Consider the following 19,925-nt stretch of genomic DNA (forward strand, 5'->3'; position numbering starts at 1 on the left):
AACAGAGCACCACAATTCCTACTGTCAAAGCTATTTTTGTTCACTTGGAGATGTTTTTGCGAGACTGACATAATTGGACACAGGTATGACAAGCTGTTACCGTGATGTTATCTTCACCGAGCCAGGCACTGTTGTACGACAGGATGAAAAACAGGGCTCAGCCAAACAACACAGCACAGAGAAAGCCTACTAACGCAGGGACGCCAGGAGGTCTGTTTTTCTTTCTCTGAAGCTAATACCATTCCCACCAAAGCTACCCCATGGTAAGACTCAAGACCTGTAGCGATGGTTCATGCTGGCAATTTCCTAGAAACCAGCTATAAACAGGCAGTGTGAGCAACAGGGGGAAAGAAAGAGAAATTAAAAAAAAGAGAAAAGAAGACACATTTCTGATCTAAATATTCACCTTTTGGCAGACTCCTGCCCTAGGTAGAAAGCTTCTGTTTCCACATTCCCCTTCATAATCCCACCTGCAGACCCGACTGTACACAGCTGCACATCTTCAGAGCACACAGGGCATTAGGTACCAGCATGATGGGATACAATCATCCCGTTACCTTATCACCAAAGGAGAACATATATCATAGCCCACACAGCTCTTCAGTGAGCCAAGCAATACCCCAAAAGAACAAGGACTTGCCTGTACTTCGTTATTATCAGCATGCTTTAGTAGTAACTTTTCCATAGTGCTTCCCACCTTGCAGACAGACTGACACCTTGTATTGCCCTCATCATGGAAATCATTAGCACTCAGCCTCATCCCACCACGTGGGCAGCTCGAGCAGAGAAATGAAGCTAAAGCTCTGCAGCCACACAAAGCTACAGACCCTGCTGCTTAGCACAATAGACTGTATCTCAGCAAAGCAGCACCTACACAGACAGAAGACAACCAAAACAAAATTAAATATTTACCTCATCCTGACTTCAGCCTGCTCTGTGCTAAAAAAGCCTCTGCAAACCATTCCCAGCTTTGCTCTCAGAGGCTCTGCTCAAAAGCAGCTGACAGCTGAGGCTTAAAAAACACATTGATTAGAGGTGGCCTGTGCTGAGTTAGAAAACCTGATGCTTAAAAAAAGCAGCAAGTAGCTAGCATCCCATGTCATTAGGGGATGTTTTCCCCATAATGCCTAACAAGCTGGCTTTCAGTGGGAGCTCCTCATCTTGCTGAGATTGCCTGACAAGCTTCCCCAAGCACAGACTACTTTTTTGTCATCCTTCCTGTAGTGTTTAACCCCAGCTAGAAATAACAGTGGCTGCTATAAAATGAATGATAATAAGAAAAAAAACACCCTACTGTGCTGCTGAAACTAGGAGAGCTCATTGGCTTGTGGCAAACAAGGTGATAATAATTCCTCCAGCCCTGATGGGGATCACTGAAATATCAAGGCTGGTAGCTGCCCTTTCCCTTCTGACATGATAGTTAGCCTCTGGGAAGGAAATAAACTACTGAGCCACTTAACACCTCATTAGGAGTTAAATCTATATTTTCAGCATCTCCGAGCAGATTTTTAAAGCAGCTTGGATGTTTAATAGCAAGCTGTGAAGTTAGTTTTGATGGTATACAGCACCATTTCCTTGAAGGAAGCTTTTCCTTTAAATGAATCCCAAATCCCAGGCAAATAATTGTTCCCATTCTCTCTACTTAGCTGTCCTGGTTTGGGTTGTGTGGTCTGTCTGTATTTATAAATAACCCACTTTGTTTACCAATTATTTTAAGGAAAGGGAAGGAAGAAAACTCTGGGAATACTGCAATTGCCTGTCTGCCCTCATTAGCCCAGTAATTATTTTACTGTAATTCAGTTGTTTCTTGTACTGGGTTTGAGATATGAAGACTGCAGTGGCAATAACAGCTTAAGAAGTTCCTCTTTTTTTTTTTTTTTCTTTTTTTTTTCCCTGCTCTTTTCTCCAAGCCTGTTTGTCCCTGCCTCTGCATCACTCCTCCCTCCTAGTTATGATGTACAGGGGGGGTTGCTGCTGTGCATTGAATCAGAGTTAAAAATACGTATCTTCCTTTCTTTTTTTTTGGTAGGTTTTGTTTGTTTTTAAATGCAGATTGGTTGGCATTTGCATGGTGGGTACATCATGAAAGCTAAATAAGATTTATCTTACTTTGTTCAAGTTAATAAAATCTGCAAACATAGTGTGACTTATTACTGAAAAGAAAGAGACTTTAATACCCAAATCCATGCAGACTCAAGACTGCGTCAAAGCAAATGCTTTGAACTATACACCAGCTTTTGATGCTCTTTACCATAGCAATGGAAGTAGGAGTCAGAAACTTGGATCCCATGTGTACAAGGCTTCCCATCAGAGGTATGAAAGGTGCAAAATATTCACATAAGTTTGGAGTTTCTGGATTGGACCAGTTTTCATCTGCTTGGGGCTTGGCCTCATTGGGTGAGATGAACAGACAGCCTGGGCTGGATTGTGGAGGTGCGGTGGTTTAGGCTGAACATCACCCGCCATCCTCATGCATTTGCTGTGACCAGAGCTTCAACCAGTGTTACCTCTGCGGCAGAGGGTGCAGAGCTCTCCTTCACTGCAGGTTCACTGTGATGTCTCAGCCGTCCCTGCCGTAACCCCAAGGCTTTGGCTTGATTGTGAAAACACAGTTGTCATCCCCAACAGGGTGTTTTTCTGTCACCCACAACATTCCCTGGCTTGAGAGGGTGTAATTTGCTCTCCGTTCAGCTTCGCTAGCAAGTTGGATCATCTCCAAAGACTGTCACCCAGTTCGTTTGCTAAGGGGGTCTCCTTTCGCTGACAGATCCGAGAACAGATTTGGCTTGAAGAAAGGTGACTTTAACGTGCTACTAAGGAGGGGTGGATAGGAGGGGTGTTTCAATACAGCTCCTCCTTTTTTAAAAAGCAAGTCAGTCTAAACTTGGTTGATGCAATTTTCTCAGCCAGGATACGCTGGACCAAACTGGTTTAGAACTGTATCTTAGCTCAATTGTAAAGCTAAAATGAGTAATCCTGCTGCTGCTTGACCCAGAACTGCATTTCAGAGCTGAAGGAGCTTTCTTTATGTGGGGAAGAGTTGTATATTCCTCCTCATGACACTTGTACTCCCACTTACGCCTCATCTCAGAGCAACAGTGTGGAGCTGCCATGCCAGAATCTTGCTTTTTCAACCATATAACCAAATGGCAGCCACCATCCTTCCTCTGCTGGATGTTCAAGTGTGTCATTCAAGTTATTCTTTGGTGAGCTGTGAGTGCCTGAGCCCACCGTGACAGCCAGGTGCTAAGATTTAACCTGTGAAGGGCGAGGCACCGGAACAGATAGAGCATCAGTGCCTGCAGATCAGCTCCAAAATGGGGAAAATAGCTCCGGCTTCACACAGACTAGGTGCATGTAAGGAGCTCTGAACTTTGCTTGAGTTTCTCAAAATGCCCATGAGTTTATCTTGTTCACCAGCCCTGCCCTTCTGGGAGAAGCCAGGATGCTTTGGGAAGTGCAGAGGATGGGTGACTTCCTGCCTGATCTCACTGATGTCTGCCAGATGGGAACAATGCGCATTTTGGTGGCCCATTTAAGGATTCCTGATTTGCCAAATGGCAACTGTCTTACCTCTCATAAACACTCCAGATCCAAAAGGGTGGAGGAAGAAGAAGAGGAAAACATCAGGAAATATCTGGGGCGGGGGTGGGGGGGAAAGGCTGGGAGGCCTCTCCAGCTCCCAAGAGTGAATAAGAACTGGTTGAAGATACTCAGTCTCTGTGCCAAATCTGCCATTAGCCTCTCTCCCCACAGGCTTTTCTTGGAGGGTATTTTTAGTCCCTGTCACTGTTACAAGTGAGTAACCCTTGTCCTTGCCAGCAGTGTCACCATCCTCTCCAAGAGGGCATGGGGGAAGTGTAACACAGAAGAGGGGGAACGGTGGATGCTGCTGAGCCTGGCTTAAGCAGGCTGGGCCACCAGGATGGACATCCAAAAGGGGATGGAAATGCTTCTTTAAGAGAGTATTCAGAAAGTACCAGGACCCTCTGAGCCAGGCTCAGCCCTAACTCTGTGCATATGCACCCAACGTCAAGGTCTGTTCCAGCCAGTGCATGTGTCTTATTGCTGCATTGCTTCAGGTGCAGTATGATGCTCTCCTCAGTGCTACTTATTTTCTTAAGGGAAGGACTGGACCTTGTTAGCATATTGCAGTTGTCCTTTGACACTCCAGAAGGAGTTAACAGCCAGCATCAGGAATGGGAACGGCTTATGTCGCAAAGGAACAAGAGGGACAAACACCGGCTGGTGTCCTTGGCTGGGGAGAGCCAGCTCCTTGCCTTCAGTCCTGCCTTGGCAACAGTGAAGGAAATTACTCTTCATGTTCTGAAACCACAAACATCGACTTACTTTGCAGATTTTCCTTCATGCTTGGTGGCAAGCACCGAGGCCCATCATGTAGAAGAGAAACGAGCTCCAACGGCAGCATCCTGTGCCTTTGAAGCAGGGAGAGCTGCTTTTCCCCATCTGTCACCAGTGACTTTGTGAATGACCTTGGCATGCAGCGGTGTGACAATCATTAAGGCCCATCTGACTGGTTTGCTACAGCGATGTCCTTTCCAGTTTTACTGCAAGGAAACCAGAGAGGTCCAACACGGTGTCCTTCCCAGAGAGGGGATGACCGATGCGCATACCCCCAGCAGCAGGATTGCTGATTTTCCTGTGCATGGTCTGTCTCTGTTTAATATATCCCCAGTTCTCTTCTCAGTCCTGCAAGTATGCATCCTCTCCGACAGGAACTTGTAGCATTTGGAGCAATGTGGTAGAGCAGCAGGATTATCCTGTAGGGATGGGTGAACTTGTCTGACCTCGTTTCAGATTCCCTCAGGTATGATGGGTTGGAAAGTTCAGCTCACATTCATGCATTTCTAGGTGCAGAGTGAAAGAAACATAACCAGAGAGAAAACAATGCAGCCTATGAAGCAAACAGTTTAAAAATGATTATGAAATTAGAAGCTGAGAAGGGAAAGAGAAACAGTCTAATAAATCCTTAACAGCCTGTGCCTTCTGGAAAATATCGGCTCTCAGAAGGAAAAAGGAAGGTTATTTCATCCCCAGACCAGTCTGTCCTCTAGCTAGAGCAGGCTTTCAATCTAGATTAATGGACCACCATAGAAATCCTAAAACATAACATTTTGAAAGCTAGGTGGATTTGCAAACGTCTTCAAAAAGCATATTGAGCAGATGTAAAGCCTGTGTTCCTAAATATCTACTTCCAGTACCAGGATTTTGGGAGACCAGAGCCAATGAAATCATGCTACCATGCTGTCACCATAGAAGACTTACTCCTTTTTTTTTTTAAAAAAAATGTTTTTTAATCAGTTTTCCTGAGACAATTCCCCAGCAATACCTGCAGTCCCAGGCCAGCCTGCTTCCCTGTGGTGTCCTGAGTCAGGGCAGTGCTGGCTGGTGACCTGCTCTCAGGTCACAGGTACCTTCTGGGCAATTCTTCACCCCCACCAAGGGATGCAAAACTCAGTCAGGGAGGTTTTGCAGGTGGGAAACTGAGTCACAGGGAAGTGAAACCACTTACCTAAAGATAGGCAGCAGGTCCGTGACAGAACTGGATGTCAAATCCCAGGTTTTCAAGTCCAGGTCAGTGCTTTTTGCTATGAAATGGAGCTTGCTTCAAGAGAGCCAGCTGCGTGCATCCCTTGGGACCCTTTGATGGGGACCTCATGGGAGCACAGCCCTTTCCATCTCACACCAACCCCAGGGCTACACAGCCCATGCAGGGACAGAGAGGGACCTCAGAGCCGCTTCTCTTCCCCAAAGCCACAATCTAGCCTGACACCCTGGCACAAAGACCCCCCTATCCGCTGGTGCAGAATAGTGCTGGTTTATGTTCCTGGATAGTGGGAAATTCACACACTGCCAAACTCACCAGCTAAGCAGGCATCCAGCTCCTCGCACAGGAGATGCTCTGCAGATGTAGCAGCACATGCTGCTCCGGACTGCCTGGTGGCTTTGGCGAGGCTATGACGATGGGCTTTAGTGGTTCCCTGAACCTCCTCCTCCTCTGAGAAGAAACCTGCTCGTTCTGTTCAAAGACATCCATTAAATTCCCATTTAAATCGGACGTAATTCAACATTATCTGTAAACACGGATTACTGACTTTGTGAATATTTTATGATTTCTATTAGTCTTCTATATTTTTAGAAACATAGGCCATAAAAAATTGAAGTAATTTTGCTTCAGTTCTGCCATACCAGAGATCTTTTTCTCCAAAATATATTTTGTTAGAGCCTTGTATGTCTGATGAGAGAAACTGGAGTGAAGTTAGAAGGGAGATCTGTCTGGTCTCTAACACTTCCCTGAAATATGGGTCTACCTGCGTAGATGGCAGTGTATAAAGTTTCATCAGGCAGGGAGAAAATTCTCCTCTCCAGATCTCTTCCCAGCACCGACTGTCCTAAATACCTCCTTTTTCACTCAGTTAATTTCCCCAGGGCTTACCCTTTTTCTAGATAAAACCATACCTTTTCATTTTAAGCCATACATCTGTTCTCTGTTATATTTAAAATGACCCACGGTTCTCCGATGGCTAAATGCATCCTCCTCTAGCCACTTGTAGCCTTATGCTTGGCCCAGGGGCTCTGTGACACTGCTCCAGCTATGCAGCAGGACCGCAGGCTGCCTTCCTCCTATGTGGGCACCATGCCCATCAGCTCCTATATGGAGTCCAAGAAGCCAGCCTGCTACAGGCTCGAAGGGGCTGTAGGGGTTGGGTTGTGATTTGGGGAGCTCAGCAAGAATCCAAAGAGCAGGACTAGGCTCTCTGGGGCCAGGATGATCCCTCGGCAAATCTCTCTCCAGCACCTGATCACCCAGATTCTGATGATGATAGGCTCTGAGCAAAAGGACAACTGGTGGCTGTCGGTATTTGGGTCAGCTGTGGCTCCGCGCAGATAACACACCCTGGAAAGCACAAGCAGCATTAACAATGGAGGCCGAGGGCACAGCATCCCTCTGTGCAAGCCCTGCAGATGAGCTACGTTTGAGCTCACTGTAATGTCCTCAACGCCAGAAACGTTCACTTCACACTAAGTAAAATAAAGCCCTGCGTTATGTGTGGCTGGCAGCCAGGTGGTGTTGGAACTGATGCTGCCCATCGCTTGCCACAACAGGGGTGGGGAGGCAGGAAAGCACGAAAGCAGGAGCTGAGGGTACTGCTGCACAGGGCTGGGGGTTGCTTTCAGGCAAACCAGACCAATTGGTTTCATCATAACCTACTCAAATACAATGTATTGTATTTAATTTATTTATTCTCCCCCCATGTGCACACACTCCAGAGCCATTCCTCTATTCTTTTGTAACTAGGGTTTGGCTCCCCAGAGGTCTTGGGTTCCTAACACCATCAGGCATCCCAACACTTACGGCCGTCTCTGGCATGGTAGGTATCATGAGGTCACCCCAGACCTGGCCCCACGAGCAGCACCTCAACATGCCAGATTGCCATCCCCCAGAAATACACACTCCTCCTTTTCCTGTTAGTATTGTGCCTCCTGAACTTTTAAGGTATGGCAGGTCACAGTGGGAACAGAAAACTTGCTTTCCAAGAGAGGGAACAAACCCAACGCTGCTAAAGTTGTCTTAAAATCCGTTAATCACAGATGCAAGAACGGGCTCAGCACAGAACTGTGGCAGCAGCAAACACTGCCGATGTCGCTGCCCCAGGGGTGAACGAAGACTTTCCGACAGCAATTCCTTGAAGGGGTGGTCGATACTTCTGGTAGCACATGGCTGTAGATTTTCAGTACATCTCATGAATTTCCAGCTGGCCCCTGGCTTATAAATGAGATTTCGGAACCACTGCAATTCGTACCCTGGGCTGTTCAAAAGCCTGGTGGCACCACAGATGGGCTGGAACCTATTAGGCCCTTTTTTCCCTTGTAATTACTTGCAGCTGCTGGGAGTGCACATACTCTTATTTCCAAATATAGAAAGCTGGGTAGCTTCCACCTCACTCCTGTTTTTCCACAGCTTGCTTTAGATCTTTCAGACCCACATTCTTCTTTGAGCTTTACACGAATTTCTGAATCCAACTGAAAGACCCAGGAGGCCCGTGATGGAAAAGTCATCACTTCTTAAGCTCAGCATGTGTAAGGTGAAGGAAGACTCAAACCACTGCCGGTTTTTCCCCTGGAGGGCTCCTGTTCCTTTTGTTTGGCGCTGGTAGCCCAGTGAAAGTGGCTGGAAGAGAAAATATTTAATGTAAGAACAAAGGGAAATGAAAAAAACCCACCGGGTTGTAAATCTTTGCTGGCTTTGCCCAATCTGGCAGATCCTTTCCTTTTTTAAACCCTTTACAGCTTACGCTGTTTTAAAGGGAACCTGATCTACAAACTGTGGAATGGCAGCTGATTTTAAGACTCACGTTCCGCCTGTAGACCTCAACCTCATGGTGCAGTATGAGGGGATCAAAGGCAGGCCAGCAGTGTGGGCAGGTTAAGATCTCCAGCCACGCATCTCTCCCTCTTGTAACTCCAAGCATCAGATTCAGAAATGTGCCAAAAAGCAGAAAGCCCCACTCCGCTGATGTCTTTGCAGTCTTTTTTCTATGAAGCCCTATGAAGTGATCTCCCAAGGCAGATATTGGTTCTGTCGTGCAGCTACAGCAGCCAGACAAGAAAAGGGCAGTAACATGGCCATTGATGTCAGCACTGTGGGGCAGATGCAGTGGGACCATCCCCACCACTCTGGGTGCATTTTTCAACTCTCTCCCTGCTCTCCTTTGCACATTTTTATAGTCACAAGGGACAAGGGCAAGAAAGCTACTCATTTTTTTTGTTCTTTTTAATCTCCTGAGTACTGCCCCATGCATCCATGAACTAGATTTTACAAATTCCCTTACATCTGACAGAAACTACACAAAAAAATATTCCTGCACTTAATGAGAAGCCTGAATGCTGCTTTCCCATCAGAGCTGAAAAGTATCTGCTGGCTTCCCTGCACTCAGGTTTACTCCCATAATCCGTGCCAAAAAAATATAGTTTCAAGCCATTGAGGTTAGCTGGTCAAAGCCACAGGGTCAGTCCTTTCAGCCTCTGCCAGGAAAGGTCAGCCTGATAACAGAGTTTCTCCATCTTCTTCTTTTCATCATAGTTTCACTGGTGGCCCAAAACATTTGTGTGTCAGCTTTGAATTAAAAAAATACAAACCACAAAAACCTGAAGGGTAGCATCGGGGAGGAATACACCAAAGGCTCAGCCTTCTGGGAAAGTTTTGCTACTTATATATGTTCCATTCTATGGATAAATGTTATACTGGTATAGCTGTGGAAGAATACTTATTCTATGTGTTTTAGAGCAGTTCATTTATGGTTTATCTTAACCCCCTTCCAAAACAACACAGACTGGAAAAAAGCAGCCTCAGGTACCTACCAAAGTAAGGCTGCGTAGCTACCTACGTAGGTATGCACATCGCTTCCCTAGCCTGAGAAAGGTGCTAAATACTGTCCAGGAAGAAAGCACCCTTATGGAATATGGGCAGATGAAAATATTTGGATCATATAGGAACTGGGACAAAAGGACACAATGAATGAACACTTCAAGCCCAATTCATTACTTGCATAAAGTGGCAAACCTTCCCTGGAGCTGAAGTAGCAGTAGCTGTGTACACAAGAGATTGGAACCAGTGGGTCACCTGGGTAAATTTTAACGGTAATTTTCTAGTTGCAAAGGCCAAGGTGTATTTCATGATTCAGCTGGCCATAAAGGCATCCCTCCCTCTTGGGCTGAAATGGGAGGAAGAACATTCCGCCTCCTGCAGCGGTGGGTCCAGCACTGCCCAGGGCTGCAGCGGGGCAGGCATTAGGGCTCCTTCCCATTAGGATGTGTTCATTTGGCCCACCTTGCACCCACCCGTGCTTTTTTTAAAGGAAAATTAAAGACCTTCCTCATTTTTATCCAATGCTTATTAATTCCTTGAATATTGAATTTTAATTCTCCTTGTTATTTTGTTTTTCATTAAGACCTTTCTTTTAATTCTTCAAAGATTTTGCACAAAAATAAAACAGCTCATTTTATTCTTTTGGGTTTAATTCAGCCTGCTCACCCCATAACAGCTCACTTTCTACCCTAGCAAACCTGAATCCTTCTCCTCAGCCACAGTCCACAATGACTATCAGAGATTACCCGGTTGGGGCTGATGGAGTGTCCCTTGCCTCTGAAATTCAGCAGCAAAAAGATCCCACCAGAAACTTTCAGTTCCTTGAAGCGGGGACCTTTCTAAATCACTGGAGATTAAGTTCAAGGACCAGGCCTGTGCTACAGCAAACTGCTGCTGCTGCCAGGCTGAAATCTCAGCGCTTTTTCTCTCCAAATCTGTCCATTGGAGTATTTTGGTGTATGTTGGATGCACCCCGTGCCCAGAGTCCCATGCACCACGTGGGACCCTATGTCCTGCCTAGCATGAAGTTCAGGTGGGACCGGTAAGCCCTGCAACATTTGTCCCAAGGTTATATTTTCCAGATACATGTGACAATGTTTTTTTCTGCCTAAGGGACTGTCCTTACTCATACCTTTCTTTTAACATCTCATAAAGCTGCACAGTGGAAGCGGGAAGCATCTAACAGAGCTGGAGCTGCTGTTCTGGCCCCACTAAAAGCATCTGGAAAGCCTTGGTCAAAATTCATTGCCTTGTCCTGCTTCAAAGCAGAAAGTATCAGAGAAACCACCTGTTCCCAATTCCTACATGTGCTCCATGACCTTAGCAAAGGCATTTCACTTTTTACTGCCTCTATGTCCACATCTGTGGAGATAAACGATAAAGAAACACACGGCATATGAACACGGAGTACCGTAGGAAACTGAAATATCACATCAGGGAGGCACTAGTGATATCAGTCAGCAAATGAAGGTTGAACAAGAAGTGACTGTCTCTGCAGGACTGTTATGTTTTGCAGTGATGTTCTGTTATTTTTCTTCCCTTCTTCCTACATTTTCTCTCTCAAGCAGCTGTGGTTCTAGCAGGGAAGTTTGCAGCCCTCTCCCTGCCTTTCCCAGAGAGAAATCGCATGTCTCCAGCAGCAGCCCAGAGCTGCCACAGGCAGAATGCTCACACTTTGCTCTGTGCCTGCATGACCTTTAAAAATATAACCTACCAGCGATGGGAAAAAAGGTAAAGGAAAGGCACGTTCAGCTCAAAGCACAGGTTATCATAGCAGCACAACTTCTGTGGGACACATGGTGGTGACCAAGCATGGAAGGGCTACCACGACAAGCATTGAGAACAGCTGTGCTGTGTTCCCATAGCTGGAAAGACAGCCTGACACAGACCCTGAGGGTGCAGAGCCCAAACACTCTCACTGTCATGTAGGTCGCCAGCTCTGCCTTGACTGACAGCCCGTTATAAAAGAGGATCGGCAGTGGGTGGGGTGGCATTAGTCAGAAATTAATGAGCAGGAAGAGGGAACATTTGATCACATGCCAAAGCACAGCCAGCCTGGAAACCTAGATTTATAGCTAAAAACGTCACCTACTATTAATCCTCCTGATGTGCAGGAACTTTTTAGCAGAGAAATCCACCACATTGCAGGACTTTCACCTGCTGGCTTCTCCACTGCATCCAACAACAGCAGATAAAAACAGGAAGGTGGTCCAGGAGAGATAATTCAGACTGTTAATTTTCACTATAATCTATTCAGATGAGCAGCAACCGCTTCATTCATTTAGAGCATCTTTAAGGAAAGAAATTTAACTCAAAGCCTAAGGAGGAAAACGAGAAGGATAAGCACACCATAACGCTTCTGATGTCCTCTGAGTGACACTCAGGGAATTATGATAAACTGCCACATGGCCCAATGCAATGTTCTCAGGGGTGTTATCTATTTCAGTAGATGTTACAATGCTTTTGAGAATCCCAGAAGTCAGTTTTTTCACACGTGAGAGATCTTCAAGCCTTAGAAAAGCTGTCCTGTAATCACAGGCTCCTGGTTTTCTCTCTTCACCATTGGGTGCTATGAGAATTAAGTTGGGAAAGTATCCGTCTGGACAGTGCTCAAGCTGCAATGGGCAGAGCAGCTGGGTACCAACTGGCTATTTTATTCCAATGGACCAGAGGAGAAGGATGATAATAAATCTATTCCATTTTGCGTTGGCTCAATACATACCCATTTAACCAGAAATGCTGGAGATGTTTTAATCAGCAAGAACAACATTTTCCACTTATGAAAAATCCAATTTCACACTACATGAAAAAAAATTGGAAGAAAACACACCTTGAGTGTTTTCACAAATTATTCTGGGATTTTTAATTTTGAAAGTAGACATTTTAAAAAAGTAGGATGTTGCATGAAAAGTCCAAATCGCCTGTAATTGAATCCAGCAGTGGGACTGATAAAAAACCCTTGAAAAGAGCTTGCCAAATATGTGTATCCTATTATATTTTCAGTTTATTGCTAGCACGTTTAAGAAATGGAAAGTAAGCAATTACTGCCATTGCATTTGACAGACAATACTTGTGAGATGTAAATTAACATCCCGTGTTTCTGGGATCTGCATCCTTCTGATGCCATTTCATAATGCAGGGGAAGTGTGTCTCGTGCAATGCTGGCAATAAAATACTATGAAGCACCCAGTGGAAAATTGACGTGTCTCATCTTCCAGCTTTGGCTCCAGTTTAGACACTAGTAGGAGAAACTAATTTTCCTGACAGGGCCAGTCTGGAGAGCAAAACTTGGTCATTGACAGCTGAAGAGAGCATCGCTTTGAATTCTGTTGAGCCAGATGAGCCTTTACTACATTTTTCTGGATGTTAAGTGAAGGTGGCAGGTTTAAAATAATAAAATTTTATTATTTTAATAATAATTACTAGTAACATTTTATTTAAAATATTTTTTAAAAGAAAAAGGTCATGCACACAAAACCTCGGTCAAGCTACATCGCTTCTTGGTGCCTAATGGTACAAACCCCGTTCGTTCAATAAGAACTCAAGGGATTGCTAAAATAGGACACAGATCAGTTGAGAGCCACGAACTACACAGAAAACACCCATGTGTACCCTATCCTTAAACTTGTTGATGGACACTCACACCAGAGATGGGATAGCACAACGGGGGATGGTACCAGTAGCTAGCCACTGGCATGGGTGCAAGGAGAGCAAGGCAAGCCCATCACTGAAACGCACACAGCAGGACATAAATGGTTAAACGGATGCTAGAACTGCCTGCAGATCAGCCCTGAGCTTATCAGGGGAGCAAGAGCTGCCAGGCAGCTGCGGCTCCCGGAGCTGTTCAGGCCAGAGTGACACTGACCGAAAAGACATTTGATTGAATTTTGCCTCGGTGACCCGATTACCTGGCTGCTGCCCAGCTTTTGATATCTTATCAGCCTTTCTCGAGCCAGAAGGGAAATGCTGACCCATGGCCAAAAAGCGGGGGACAGATTATTTTGGACAGACATTAAAATATATATATATTTTAAAGAGAGTCTTAAAAGCTACTGGATTAAGAGACCAGGGGGCTTTCATATTTAATTGAAGAATTCCGTATTTCCTCAGTGACAAACAGGCAGATGCTGGGTCAGGATTATTCTCTGTTTTGCAGTCTAATTTCAATGTTTTACTGCTGCCTTCAGCTGGTAAGGAGCTAAAGGTATCAGCCAAGCACTGGGATCCTTCTCTGCAGAAGGGAGTGTAGAATCAGAACCCAGGTTTGTAACAAGAAAACAAAACAAACAAGAACCACCCCCCCCCGCCAGAAAAAAAAAAAAAAAAAAAAGAAAAGTCCTCAGAATGTTTCATTGTAAAGAGACAAAGCAAAACCAAATCAAATCGTAGGGCATACTCCGCTGCAGATGACACCTGTGCTCCAGTACAGGCTTCTCCCTCTGTAGGGGACCCCCAGCCTCTACTTCAGGCACTGCTGTGACTTGTGTGTGAAACCACTTGGTTAAAACAAAGAATCCAAGTCCCTGGGGCACATAGTTTCCATAGCCCAGAAAGTGAGACTTACGGAAAACTTATAGAAAAACTTTTTGTTTCCTGTAGCATCTGACTCTGTGCACAGTCGGATTAAACTTCTCTGGAGGTTCATGTCTCTCTGCAGGTGATGTTGCATATGGCAGTAAGTTTTACTCCCCAGATAAGCTCTTGGAGGTATAAACCATCTTTTTCTTCTGCTTGCTGAAAGCCTCGGCATAGTTCCAACATCTTACTGTGACAGATGCAATAAATAATAAACCTTTGAAATTTTGAGTAGTAATTCAGTGGTGGCTTGGGAGTTTAGTTGGAACCTGTGAAAAGGACTCAAATCACACTGAATTTACTGTCCTTTGATTACAAATGGATGTCTGCCCCAGTGCAGCATGTCCCCCCCGGTAAGGGATGCCTTTGCCCCTGCTACAGGGATCTCTCTGCAAAGCATGCACCCCATGCAAGTACTGGGGCTCCTAACATCACTCCTTCAGCAAACACCAGAGAATATCTGAAAATTGTGTTCAGCCTAGCTAGCACTTCAGTGCTTTTTTCTGGGTTTGTTGGTCCCCGTCCCCGTTCCCCGCCCCCCCCCCCCTTGCAGGTTTTGTAATTTCTCTAATCCCTGGGGATGCTCAGGTGAACAAGGTGTGCTGCCAGAGAACAGATTTCAGTGGGGAAGACTAAAGTGCCCAGCTCATGTTTTAAATGGGTCCTTCCTCACAAAGTGTTTGATGCAATTAGAGACCTCATCTTCAGAGCGTCCAGAGGTAGAGAGTTGCAAGCACTGAGTTCCCTCCAGCACATGCCCTGTAGGGCACCATTTATCTCTCTTCCTATGCAATTTTCTTCACTCACCTACATTACATTTTGTCTCCTGATTTTTGCAAAAGTTACACAGGGGCAAAATAAGAGGCTATTCAGAGAACAAAGGATCTGTTGTGCTGAATTTGCAGATCAGTGCTGATACGAGCACTGACAAGTACAGATTTCAGAAGTTATCTGTTGTTAGATGATGTGTGCATATATAGATATATTTTGCTCATATCATTTATAAACTCTTAAGAGACATGTTTACCCGTGTGCATCTGTAGGTGTGTCTATATATAGTTCTCTGCATATATCTGTCTGCTTGGCACCTCCATCAGCCTCTTCTTAAAAGCATGGCATGCAGCTCCAAGGTCCCCGTTTCTTTATCCTCCCAGTCACATCTCCTTCCTTTTTGCTTCATCTACCTGTTCTCATCCCCTGGTTTCTCTCTTCCTCTTCATCCCTGCCTAGGCTTCTGCCTATTCACCTCCAGTATCCCTTTGCATACAGCCCTCAGTGATGCTGTGTGTCCAAAAGCAGCTCCCTACACCTGTGGCAGAGGCGGCAGCCACAGAATAAAAGGAAAATAAAGACATTGCCTCCTGCCAGCTTGCTGCAGCAGAGCAGTTAACCCGCTTCTCACTGGTCAGGTCGAAGTACAGCTGGTTCAGAAACCCTAGAGAAAGCTATAGTTTGCTGTTTATTTCCCCGTGTACCAAGCAAGTATTCTCAGAAAGGCAAATAAAAGCAGACTGGACAATCACAGACATTCTAAGCCAAGCCAAAAATACAGTTGAACCAAATAAACCCCCAAACCCAGCAACAACATAAGGAATTTATTTTTTTCCCAGTCATTCTGACTTCAAAATGCCTGCCATCATTTTTAATAAAAACCACAGATTAACCTGCGTGGGCAAACTAAAGAGAAAGAACATGTCTATTATTGGCAGGCAGCTTTGACTTCAACAATGGAAGAGCTCGTGTCTCTTCTTAACACCTCCCAAAGTGGTCACCGAGGGTGCAGAGAAGGGGGGAGCAAAACAGCTCTGGATCTGCTCCCACATGACTCACCGATTAATTTTTTTTTTCCCCCTTCTGCACCAGCGGTGGTGGGGACACGTGGTCTCCCCTTCTGCCACCGCTTCCCTCTTCAGGCACCTCAAAAGCCACATCCCAGGGAGAAGCCGGGTGTGTAGGAAGGCAGCATAGCTTCAGTCTTTGCTTCTAAAACTTGGCAAGCTTTAAATGTAACAGACCCTTGCTGGCATAGTGCAGCTGGAGCCAGCCATGCACTAGGATGAAGTCCTGGCACTTGATGGAAACAGATACCGGTAAACCTTACCAGCGGCTCACTGGGAGGACAGGCATAGCTCAGCAGGGCAGGAGGGGAAAGGTCTGCCTCCCAGCTATAATTAGCAAGTAACTCAGCATGATAGGAATGGGTCAATGGACCAAAGCAGCTGGTGCCCCCATGCTATAAGCAGTTCAGAGGTTTTATTTCAGATGAGGTCTGGTATAGTCCCCCAGACCGGGAGTCCCTGCCACAAGGACTGAGAATTGGTCTGGGCCACCCCAGATGGGTGCGGACCAGTTTTGATATGCACATACAGCCAGCTTCTGGTTTGGTTTTCTCCCCAGGCCCCTGGGTCACGTATACCAAAACACTCCGTCGGCGCATCCAGCGCCTGCATCCCGACACACAGCTGCTCCAAACCACAGGGCAAGCCGGAGGCAAGGAGACCCAGCACCAGGCTCTTGGGCTTGCACCTCTGCACTGGGGGGAAATGAGAGCTGAGCACAAAGCCAGCAGCCCTGGCTCCATCCTGTTGCTAACACAGAGCACGGGCAGATAACGGTGCCTGCATCCACAGAGCTGCCCTCTGCCAGCAACTGGTCCCTCAGTCCGCCCATCTCCCAGACAGAGCAGGTGTCACTGGGGTGGTCCCACTGCTCTCCGCACCCTCTGTGCATGAGCCCAGCTGACACTGTCAGTACAGAGACAGGGATTGCTACAGACCATCACATCCTTAAACTGGAAATGGGGCAAAGAAAAAAGAAAAGGCAGGCAAATTGCACACTGCATCATGAACCTAGGACTTCCTATTGACTTCTACCAGGGAAATGTCACAGCTCTGGATAGCCTCATGCTTGAGGTGACAAATGGACACATTCATCACAGCTTCTGGTGTCGCTTGACCTTTGGGGGATTTTTCTCCCTACCCCCCCTACCCCCCCTTTTTTTTTTCCTTCTTGCTTATCTGCATGAGAGGGTTTTAATTAGCTCTGAAATGCCATTAAGAAATAAAGCAGGCCAAGTTCATCAAGGAGTTAAGCCCCCTAGGGTCAGCCATGTTACTCAGGGGGTCAATATTCTCCCACATACTTTTTGTAGTCACGTTATGAAATATGCAGAGCAACAAATAGATGTTTTGACTTGAAATAGATTTCACCAAGGAAACATTCCCCAATCTTAGCACCCATTTGACCTAGCACAAAACCAGCAGCAGCCACAGCTCCCTGTCAGCCACAGAGCAAAGCAAAGCCTGAGCAAATTCTTGTAGCGGTTTGCATAGCTGAGGCCCCAGATGGCTGCTGCCATCCCTGTGCTATTAATAAGGACTATTTTGGAACAAATGATCATTTCGCAAGCAACCGGTCTATTTATTAGCCTTATTATCGTTACCACCAGCTGCAAGGTGTTTCAAATCCTCATGCGTTGCAGATGTAGCCTGACCAAGAGACACAATGGTGCAAGCGATGTGATGAGCTGGCCTCTTTGTGCAGTTTTAGCACTTGGAAAGCTGATGGCACCTGTCTGCCTCTTGGCTCTTTACAGTAATGACCTGCAGCAGCTATTTTTTTCATTGCTAGTAGCAAAAGTGCTGTTCAAATTATCTGGGTTAGTCCTCTCAGGTATTGCTGCTTCCCTTCCCAGTGCGTGCTCTGCAAACAGAGTTTGATAACTTGGAGTGGCAGAGCCGTTCCCAGCTGAGGCAAGGCTTCAGTGTACTTGTTGCTTTTTATAGATTAAGCTCTTGCAAAATAATGTATTCTGCATGTTGAAGAATAAAACCACATTAAAAAAAAAGGGAAAGCAGGAAGGATGATGAGGCAGCATCAGCCCACAATACGGTACCCTGAGGGCATCCCTGCTTGGAAGCCATCCAGAAACTTTTACTTCTTCAACTTTCTGACACATGAAAAGGCAGCAACGGGATGGGGCTTTTTTTGCTATATGCTTTTGACTAAATGCTAATGCTGTCATTGATTTCTATTCCCAATTAAGCATCTTCTACAAAAGGGTCTTTGGACCCACCTTCACCAGCATTAGGAAGACAAAGGTATGACAAAAAGCTTTGGTAGAACAAAGCCCAGTTTTCAGGTGAGTTTTCCTCCCATCATAGTTCTGCACAGCAAGAGATGTAACAGGGGATGGGCAAAACCCATCTGTCATTCCAGTGACAACAAGCTCTCCCCAGCCAAGGTGGCTGGCAGCAGTCTGTCCCCCATCCAGCATCTACCGGGAAGGCACACACCAGGGTACAATGCTCCCTGTAGTCAGCCTGCCACAGGCACCCCGCTTCAAACTTTAGCTACAGAAAGCAAAGCAACTCCCACACACCAACCCCTTCATCCTAAAGACTGCCTACCTGTGGATTTTGCAGCATCTATGAAGTTTTTCACAGTTTTGAGGAGAAGCCAAAAATCAGACTTCTAATGGAAACTGAAGCGCAGCCTTTGGCATAGTTTGGCAGCTCTAATCCTATAATAAACCCAAAGCACACGTGAGTCTGCAAAACAGTGCAGTGAATTCTCTATTCCTTTCCACAGTATTTTTAGCAACCAAAAGAATCGTTTTTAGCCTGGGTTGTTTTTTGGTTTTTTGGCTGTTTTTTTTTTTTTCTTCTTCTTTTTTTTCCCCCCTCTTTCAGTGTAAAAATGCTATTAAAATACAGGCATTGCTTGCAGTGCAAGCAGCAATCATTAGATTCAGACAGACAAGCCTGACATTTCAAAACAAGAAATGCTCAGCAATCACATTCCTGGCATGCTATAAAAATGCAAAAATGTGAAACTGTTACCTATGGCAAACATTTCTCCATGGAATGTATCACAGGACCACAGTGAGGAAATCACTGGAAGAGGAGGGAAAAAGTCAGAGTTTGTGTTTTGCAGATAGCTTAAGGGACAGCAAACCTAAGTCTTGAGCAAATGTTTTGGTTTGCATTGTGGCAAAAGTGTTTGTTTCCTTAACACAGGGTGATTACAATGCGATCTGCATTTTTGTTTAAAAATACTTCTCCTGCTGTCTGGGCTGCAGTGTAAACAGGATGTACTGAAATGTCAGCCCATCCGCAGGCTCTGCTGTGGCAGACGCACACGGGGAACCTACACACTGGTGCTCAGATGTGACCGGCATCCCCAGGATAAATCTGTTGCCCTTTTGTTTTGTTGTTTGCCCAAATGTCATCGTCATTTGATTTTCAGTTTGATGGGCACGGGGGAACACAGGGATGAGTGACTCTATTGTTGCAATTAGTGGGACTGAAGGCAAAGGCTGGGGGATGCACAGCCAGAGCTGTGCAAGAGGAGGGTCCTTAGTGAAGAGCCCAAACCTCACTATCTGTGTTACCTCCCCTTCCCATCGGATTAAACCCATCCTGGCCAGCTCCCAGCAGTTACCGGTACCTGGCTGCCTATGCAGTGTTAGCTGACAGGGCTGGCCCATTCCTTGGGTGGCTCATCACCATAAATATCAGGAGACACCAAACTGTTGTCTTTGGATGCTATTCATATCAGTACAAAGCTAAGAGATAACTAAGGACTGTCCTATTTGCTAATTTTTCTCCATTTAAAAAAAAAAAGAAAAAAGACAGGAAACCTGCAAAACCTGCGGGCATAAGCACAGTCTTTGCCAGCCTCTGGGCAACAGTTAAAACACTGGTAGTTTCCAAGAATCAAGTAAATTAAAATTTACACAGTGAAATGCTGCTAGTGCTGGATCCAACCTTTTCCTTTCTGCTTTCCTCCATCAAAAGTTGCCCATGTTTAATCTTCTTAAAAGACAGATAAGTGTGGTCTACGAGAAGCCTCTGGTACTGTACAATCGGTATTGAACTGTCTGGCCTGCAAGAACAAACATTTTCTTTACCATACCTGTAAGCTTCATACAACATACATTGCACCTTCCCTGCACAAA

General features: G+C 45.7%; 1 long non-coding RNA gene across 2 annotated transcripts; it reads right to left on the reverse strand.

Annotated features, from left to right (window-relative positions):
* Window positions 1-434: 434 nt before the first annotated feature.
* On the reverse strand, window positions 435-18,488 carry LOC129784637 (uncharacterized). Of its 2 annotated transcripts, none has more exons than XR_008747617.1 (3): window positions 18,376-18,488; window positions 5,885-8,194; window positions 435-4,868 (listed from the first exon to the last, which is right to left on the reverse strand). It is a non-coding gene; the product is annotated as an uncharacterized LOC129784637 (long non-coding RNA). The 2 variants fall into 2 exon arrangements; XR_008747618.1 differs by having other exon boundaries at window positions 5,534-8,194.
* Window positions 18,489-19,925: the final 1,437 nt, after the last annotated feature.

The sequence above is a fragment of the Falco peregrinus genome, chromosome 5 (assembly GCF_023634155.1).
Source record: "Falco peregrinus isolate bFalPer1 chromosome 5, bFalPer1.pri, whole genome shotgun sequence".
In the NCBI taxonomy this organism is placed as follows: domain Eukaryota; kingdom Metazoa; phylum Chordata; class Aves; order Falconiformes; family Falconidae; genus Falco; species Falco peregrinus.